This window comes from Dicentrarchus labrax, unplaced genomic scaffold, assembly GCF_905237075.1.
Source record: "Dicentrarchus labrax unplaced genomic scaffold, dlabrax2021, whole genome shotgun sequence".
In the NCBI taxonomy this organism is placed as follows: Eukaryota; Metazoa; Chordata; class Actinopteri; family Moronidae; genus Dicentrarchus; species Dicentrarchus labrax.
The window spans coordinates 319,110-326,129 of NW_026136719.1; the positions used below are offsets into that span (position 1 = coordinate 319,110).

Consider the following 7,020-nt stretch of genomic DNA (forward strand, 5'->3'; position numbering starts at 1 on the left):
AACAGCCAAATACAGCAGTAATAATAATCTAATGATAGAATATAATATAGTGTAACAGCTGTAGTTCCTTATTCCCCCCAGGGTGTCCTGACTCCATCCTCTGTTCCTCTAATCCAAGTCTACAGGAGGACGCACTGGTCCCTGAGGCCTCTGGTTACTGGTTGAGGGTCAGTCCCCATACTGGGGTCAGAGGCCCGACCCTCCACCACAGGGAGCTTTAAACCTGCCGTGTCGTGGGGAAAATCTCTGTTTTCAACCCCAGAGGAGAAGACCTCCAGTTGATCCTACTCTCTATGATCTCTTCTAACCTCTGACACTCTCCAGTTTAAAGGATATCACACATACAGAAAGGCAGTTCTCATCATATATGACCTCTGTACAATGAACATATACAGATATCAAACATTTCTGATGCCCACCAACATACAGCAGACAGAGGCCCTGGAGAGGACTACGTAACTCACCTGGAGGATGCTGTATTCCTCGTACACCAAAAGGAAAATGATGAAAACTCAGTCGTTATTTGCCTTTAAAAAAAATTTTTCTGTGTCCAAAAAAACAAAAAAAAAACAAAAGTGTTTGTGAGAAATAACAAAGTCTCTGTATCACGTCTGTTGACTATGTTGTTCCTCTTTCTCTTCCCCCTCAGATAGAGGAACATTCATCATGTGTCTTCCTGGTAGACGGCCATTATTCCTAAACCACATAGTTCATGTTAACTCAGTGAGTGCCTGTATTAGTCCTTTATTTGTTTCAGTGGGGCAATTGATTTTGCCACAGTAGCAACAACAGTAACACAGGGTGAGACATACAGATAGAAAGAAAAACCCACCAATGACTACACATAAACACATAAAAACATAAAACTTGTCATAACTCGGCTCCTAGTCTATGACAAATACGGCATAGGACACAATAGATGGCAATAAATGAGTGAATTTATTATATTAACTTAAACAACTGAGGTTATAAGTACAAATGTGAAGTCTGTCAGTCAGTAACATCAGTAATGTAAATGTGGATGTGTGAGCAATATGAGGTTTAATGTTGTAAAGTGAAAACAAAGCAGAAACCAAACAAAGAGAATGTGCTGCTGCTGCTGGCGGGATGCAGCCGAATGAGAGAGAGAGACCAGAGCAGAGTTGAGACAGGGTTTTTATCCTTTTAGGAGCGCCTGAACCAGGAGCTCCAAATCCATACTCTGCTGATGGTACCTTCAAGGACACATAGGAAAAACAATAACTGGTCAACCACATCAGCACATCAGCACTAGACAGGGACTGTCACAAACATTAAACATCATTCTTTGAAAACTTCCTTTTCAGAGGCACAAACCTTGGACAGACCCCGGCTCTAGGTGGGTGGAAGAATTGATCTTCTATAACTGAGAAACATTGGCTCAAATCAAATGTGGCTGCTTGTTTTTCAAATCTTCTTTTTGAACCCACAATAAGAGGGAAAGTGTTTCTATGACTCAGATATTAAAATATGAACAAATATTCAACTTTGAGTCTAAAACTGAACTTTGTTGGTAAAAACTTTCAGAGTCTTTCAGGATCAAATTCAGCATCTGTGTGAAAATAGTTCCAAGGTGTAAAGAGTGGCTTTGATTTGAACAAACTAAATTCATCATCGTTGGTCATCGTGGAACAAATGTATGAACTTTGATCTACTCAGGTTTTATGCTCATGGTTGTCTAATATAGTTTTATATGTCAGTACTCACGTGCAGTCTCATGTTCTTTTAAGTTCTCATAAATTGTACCACCCGGGGCCCCTTTCATCGATATGCTTAAAAATCAGCTTTCGTGTTAATATTTGAACACTTTTTGGGGGTCTAAACATGCCCGAAAACTCATGAAACTTTGCACAAAATTCAGTCGTGGCGAAGGCTACGGTATTGTCTTGGTCCCGTAGATGGGCGTCACAAAATGGCTTAGCCACGCCCCCCAGAATCAGCCCCAAAGACATGTACGACCGACATGTACGAAAATTGGTACGAATGTGTATCATGATCCCTCATCATCCCGCCATGAAGTATCATGGTTTATTATTTCATGTTCTACTCCATCAGGATAAGATCCACCTGAAATTTACTTATAAAATGCAAAACACATTGTTGATGATATGTGATCACAGTGGTGAGTGAAAAATTATGATGTACCGCCACTAAACACGAGTTTGCTATAACTTGAGTGTACATTGTCCATTCGGCTTCAAACTTCACTTGTCTGATAAGAGTCCCACCCTGAACACTTCTATGTGATAATATTCACTGATAGTGAGAGCGAATAATCCCAGGGTTCGTGGCCTTTAAGTATTAGCCCGCCTCCATCACTCGGCAAGCTGGTTGTTTCTGTCTCGGAGGAAGTCGGCACAACCAAGCAGCCACACAAAAGCCTCCAACCCAAGCCTGCTAGCAGTGGAAGAATATCTAGAGCACATTTCTTACATAGAGGAAATGACAATATCAGAGAGGAGAATATGCAATTAATTCTGTCCCATCTAAAAGGCCACGTCCACTTGTTGCTGCCTTCACGGTCTAAACCGGACCCTGCTGCACAGTAACACTGCCACTTTCTGGACAAACACACACACCATCCAAAACCAGATGTCCCAGAACCTCCAAACTGTATTCAAACTTTAACAAATAGACTCAAAGAATCAATAATAACATATCTGCTGTCAACTGAAGAGTCCCAGGATGAAAAACATCGATACTAAAGAAGGGTTTAATACAGAAAGACATACAGGATGACAAGATAAACAGATGAATTAGAGCTCAGAGGTGTTTCAGTTGGACGCCGCATTCATCTTCCCGTCTCTAAACCCCCGATTTAACAGAAAAACTTGTGTTTTGACGAGTTGTATTAATGTGCAGTCAGACTCTAATGTACAGCCTACTGTCAATGTTCAGACTACAACAGCGCCCTCCTCCCATACACTGCTCATAGGCTGACACCTGCTGGTGACTTAATGGAACTGCACAGAGGTGACACACGGAGGTGACGCGGTCTTCTTTCTAAATTGTAATATTGACTCACAACCCATTAACACTGCTATGAAACTTATGTGTCTTGTTGGCAAATATCATATCCATAAGGCTGGAACGCTTCAAACCTAATGTTCATCTGTATTTTGTTGAATTATAATTTCTCTTTGACTTTGATTAACAAACAAGAAAGCCATAAAACCTCTCAAATATTTGGATAATTACTATGTAAAAGTAAACAATAACTTCTATACATACATACTGTATATGTGAGTTTATAATTCACTCCTACAATGTGATGGCATTCAGAAACTTTTTATTTTATATGTGTAACAGGTGTGTGGATTGGGCATAAACAGAGGACGACTCACAGAACTGTTAACCAGCATTTATTTGCTCCTGCAGAAGACAATATAGCACATTCATTTCCTTCTGCTCTTTTTTTCCTGCACCTCTTCTTCCTCAGCAATGCAAAACAACACTGTGTGATTTCATTATCTTTCTGAAAATACATATAGATAAATTCATTTAAACATTACAGAGTATATGTAACTCAATGTGCATATTACAAAAACAAAACAATTACAAAAAGAGCTGTTACAGTTTACCAGAAAACATTTAATTTCAATAACAATATAAACTATATAGAATAGGTTAAACAGAGTAAAAAGTGTGTGTGGGGTGGGTGACTAAACACAAACAACACAAACGAAGGAGCTACGGAAGGACAAAGTTCAGAAAACTCAATTTCCACTGGAAATAAACCAAAATAACAGAAAATGAAAAAAAACTCAATGAGATAAAATTCAGACTGAATGAAAATGAATAAAATTCACAAACACATATTAAAAGTAAGAATTAATAAATTGCATTTTTAACTCTGATACACATTGTTCCTATGTTTTTATGTTCAAGAGAGCAAGGGGATGAAAGTTTCATGAGTTTTGAACTGCAATTGTGTACACAGTATAAAAAATATGAAAAGAGCTGAATGAACTTTGAACATTTGAATGAACTTTCTACTTTGAAACATTTAGAAGAAGGTGCCAAAATAATCTGGCTCCTCCCATACACTGCTCATAGGCTGACACCTGCTGGTGAGTTTATGGAACTGCAGCTGACAGTTTGTGTGAAAATAAAGGCAGAAAGAAAGAAGAAAGTAGGTACAGGACTCACAGTACAACAGCCAGACCTCTTATTCCTGTTGTTATCAGCGGTCTGAGAGCCATTTAGAGCCACTTTAAACCTCTAAAGTGAGTCTGAGTGGCACCATGAGTCCGGACTCTCTACCGACAGACCTCCTATAAATCCCCCACAGAGACAGGGGCCTGCTGTGTTACTCCGGTAGCACTTATACTAAAATTGGAACGATACAGAGAAGATTAACACGGCCCCCTAACTGAGGTCGACACCACTGTCACTGTTCGGTTGTTTATTGAGAAAATTCTGACCTCAGATCACAGTAATTCTCCCAAATCAACTCTTTTATGGAAACTAAACTTCCCTGAACAACACATTCGGTCAGACTCTAATAAATTCCTCATTCCACATAAAACGAAAGAAGTTCACATGAAGATATTACATAGATACCACCCCTGTAATAAAATATGAAATACATTATAAATACATATTTCTCCATTATGTTCTTTCTGTAAAACAAATCAAATCTATCTCTCATCTATTCCTTAAATGGACTCACAAGAGTTCTGGATTGAAGTTGATTTATTCATTTTATTAAAGTTTAACCAGATTGACACCCATTAATGTCAGAAAGTCCTGTTTCTCATTAATGTTTTAATGTTTGAACCAACTGAATGATATTTGAATAAATCTGTTCTAACAACCTCTTCCTCCTCTTTACAGTAAACACATCAGGTTGGTACTAACTAACATCAGCTGTGTGTGATCCTGTACAGACTGAACTATCTGGTCAGCAGAGAGAAAGTTTCTCTCTCCCTCCTACAGAGGACACAGAGACACTGAGGAACCAGAGCTGAACCAGAACCCGAACCCAGGATAAAGAGGTTCAGTGAATGTGGTGTTGAAGGTGTGGAGGTGGATCAGTGTGTCAGAGGAGACTGTGTAGAAGGACAGAGTGCCAGCAGGACAGTCCACATACACTGCTACTCTACGGGAGGAGGAGGAGGAGGGGGAGGAGGAGGAGGAGGAGGGAGGGAGGAGGAGGAGGAGGAGGAGGGAGGAGGAGGGAGGAGGAGGAGGGAGGAGGAGGAGGAGGAGATGAATGTATCTCTGTTATTGTGACAGACATAGTAGCGACCATCAGAGCAGAACAGACTCCAGGACTGATCATTCCCTCCAAACACACAGTCTGTACTGTTTCCTCTCCTCCTGATTCCTCTGTAACTCACTGATATAGAAACTCTTCCTCTCCACTCGACCTCCCAGTAACAGCGACCACTCAGACCATTTCTACACAGCAGCTGAGGCCAGCAGTTAAATCTGTCTGGATGATCAGGATATGACTGATCCTCCTTCACTGATGTCATCTTCCTGTTGTTGTCAGACAGTTTGATCTCTCTGTTCACTGTGTTTGTGTCGACTGTGAGTTCACAGGAATCTGATGGAGAGAACAAGACACAATACAGCTGCAGTTATTGATCTATCATCTGATCATTGATTGACACTTTGATGATGACATCAGAGCTGTGAATGAGTGATGTCACAGTGTGAAGATGGTTGAATGTGTGCTGCTTTGTTTTCACACTTACACTTCCTCAGACCTGGTCTCAACCATCGGACTCCAGCAGGCTCCACCCTGAAAGGAGGAGGGGGGTCAGAGCAGCATGGAAACATGGACATTACATCGCTCTCATACACAGAGCTTATTCTCTACAAATGGACTTACATCTTCACATGGAGCACTTATTATTAATCAGCTGATAGTCTTTCAGTTCAGTGGAGCTTCTTCTGATTGGCCGATGGCTACAGCTCATTATGTTCACTTATTGATGATATATTATTATTATCAGTATTATATTTGGAACAGAATGTTTACATTGATTACCTTTAAACAGTTTAACATGGAGGTCTGGGTCATGGTGCTGTGTACCTATGTCTTCAAAAGACGCAAGGCGGAGAAAGTGCGCTCGGATGAGGCCACGGAGATGGGTAGGCACAGACATAACTCGATCAGTTTTTCTGTCTCTGAAAACATGGCTCTTGTTTGTGGCTGGAGCTTTGTCAAACATGATGCTACATCTTGGACTGTGACACACTTAGACCCTCTGTCTTTTGTGACATCGGCAAGCTGCATGAGAACCTCTTTACTCGACGACCACGAGCCTGACTGACGTTGACAACGTAACTTCTGTGAACCTGTGTTGATTAGGCCTCAGAATAATTAAATTAAAATCCAAAATACATGTAATAGCCTACGTGTGTCAAAATCATTTCCCCAAATATTCATAAGGAATTTATAAATTGCAAAATATTTTTAATACATTTTTTAAAATCTCCCTCTCGCCACTAGGGGGTGCTGCAGCACCCCTACTTCCCGCGGCCATGTTGTACCCTATCCTGAACATAATTACTGATCGAAAATAGACATGTTAAAATAACCAGAGATACTTGAGGACTGTGATAGGTGGAAATTGAATAAAAAAATATTTTTTTTACCAGCATAGACACCTTTATTTGACAGTTACGAGACAGGAAGTCATGTGAGAGGGAGAGAGAGAGAGAGAGAGAGAGAGAGAGAGAGAGAGAGAGAGAGAGAGAGAGAGAGAGAGAGAGGGGATGTGACATGCAGCAAAGGACCGGGATTCGATACGGTCGGCTGCGTACGTATACGCATTAAACTTCGCTATGCCATGGCCACCCCACACTAGCTTTGTGTCCCATCTTGGCCACCCCAGTAAAAATGTCCTGGATACGCCACTGCACACGAGGCTAATGCTAGTTAGCAGTGTCCACATGAGGCTTCAGTTTATGCTCTTGTTCAGCACAAATACCAAAACTTGTGTTCTTCATCCTCTCAGCAGAGTTCAGACTCATAGAAACTGTCAGCGT

General features: G+C 40.8%; 1 non-coding gene across 1 annotated transcript; it reads left to right on the forward strand.

Moving 5' to 3' along the window:
* The first annotated feature begins 4,324 nt into the window (after nucleotides 1–4,324).
* LOC127352341 (U6 spliceosomal RNA) lies at nucleotides 4,325–4,427 on the forward strand. Its single transcript, XR_007881082.1, has one exon. It is a non-coding gene; the product is annotated as a U6 spliceosomal RNA (small nuclear RNA).
* The last annotated feature ends 2,593 nt before the right edge of the window (nucleotides 4,428–7,020 follow it).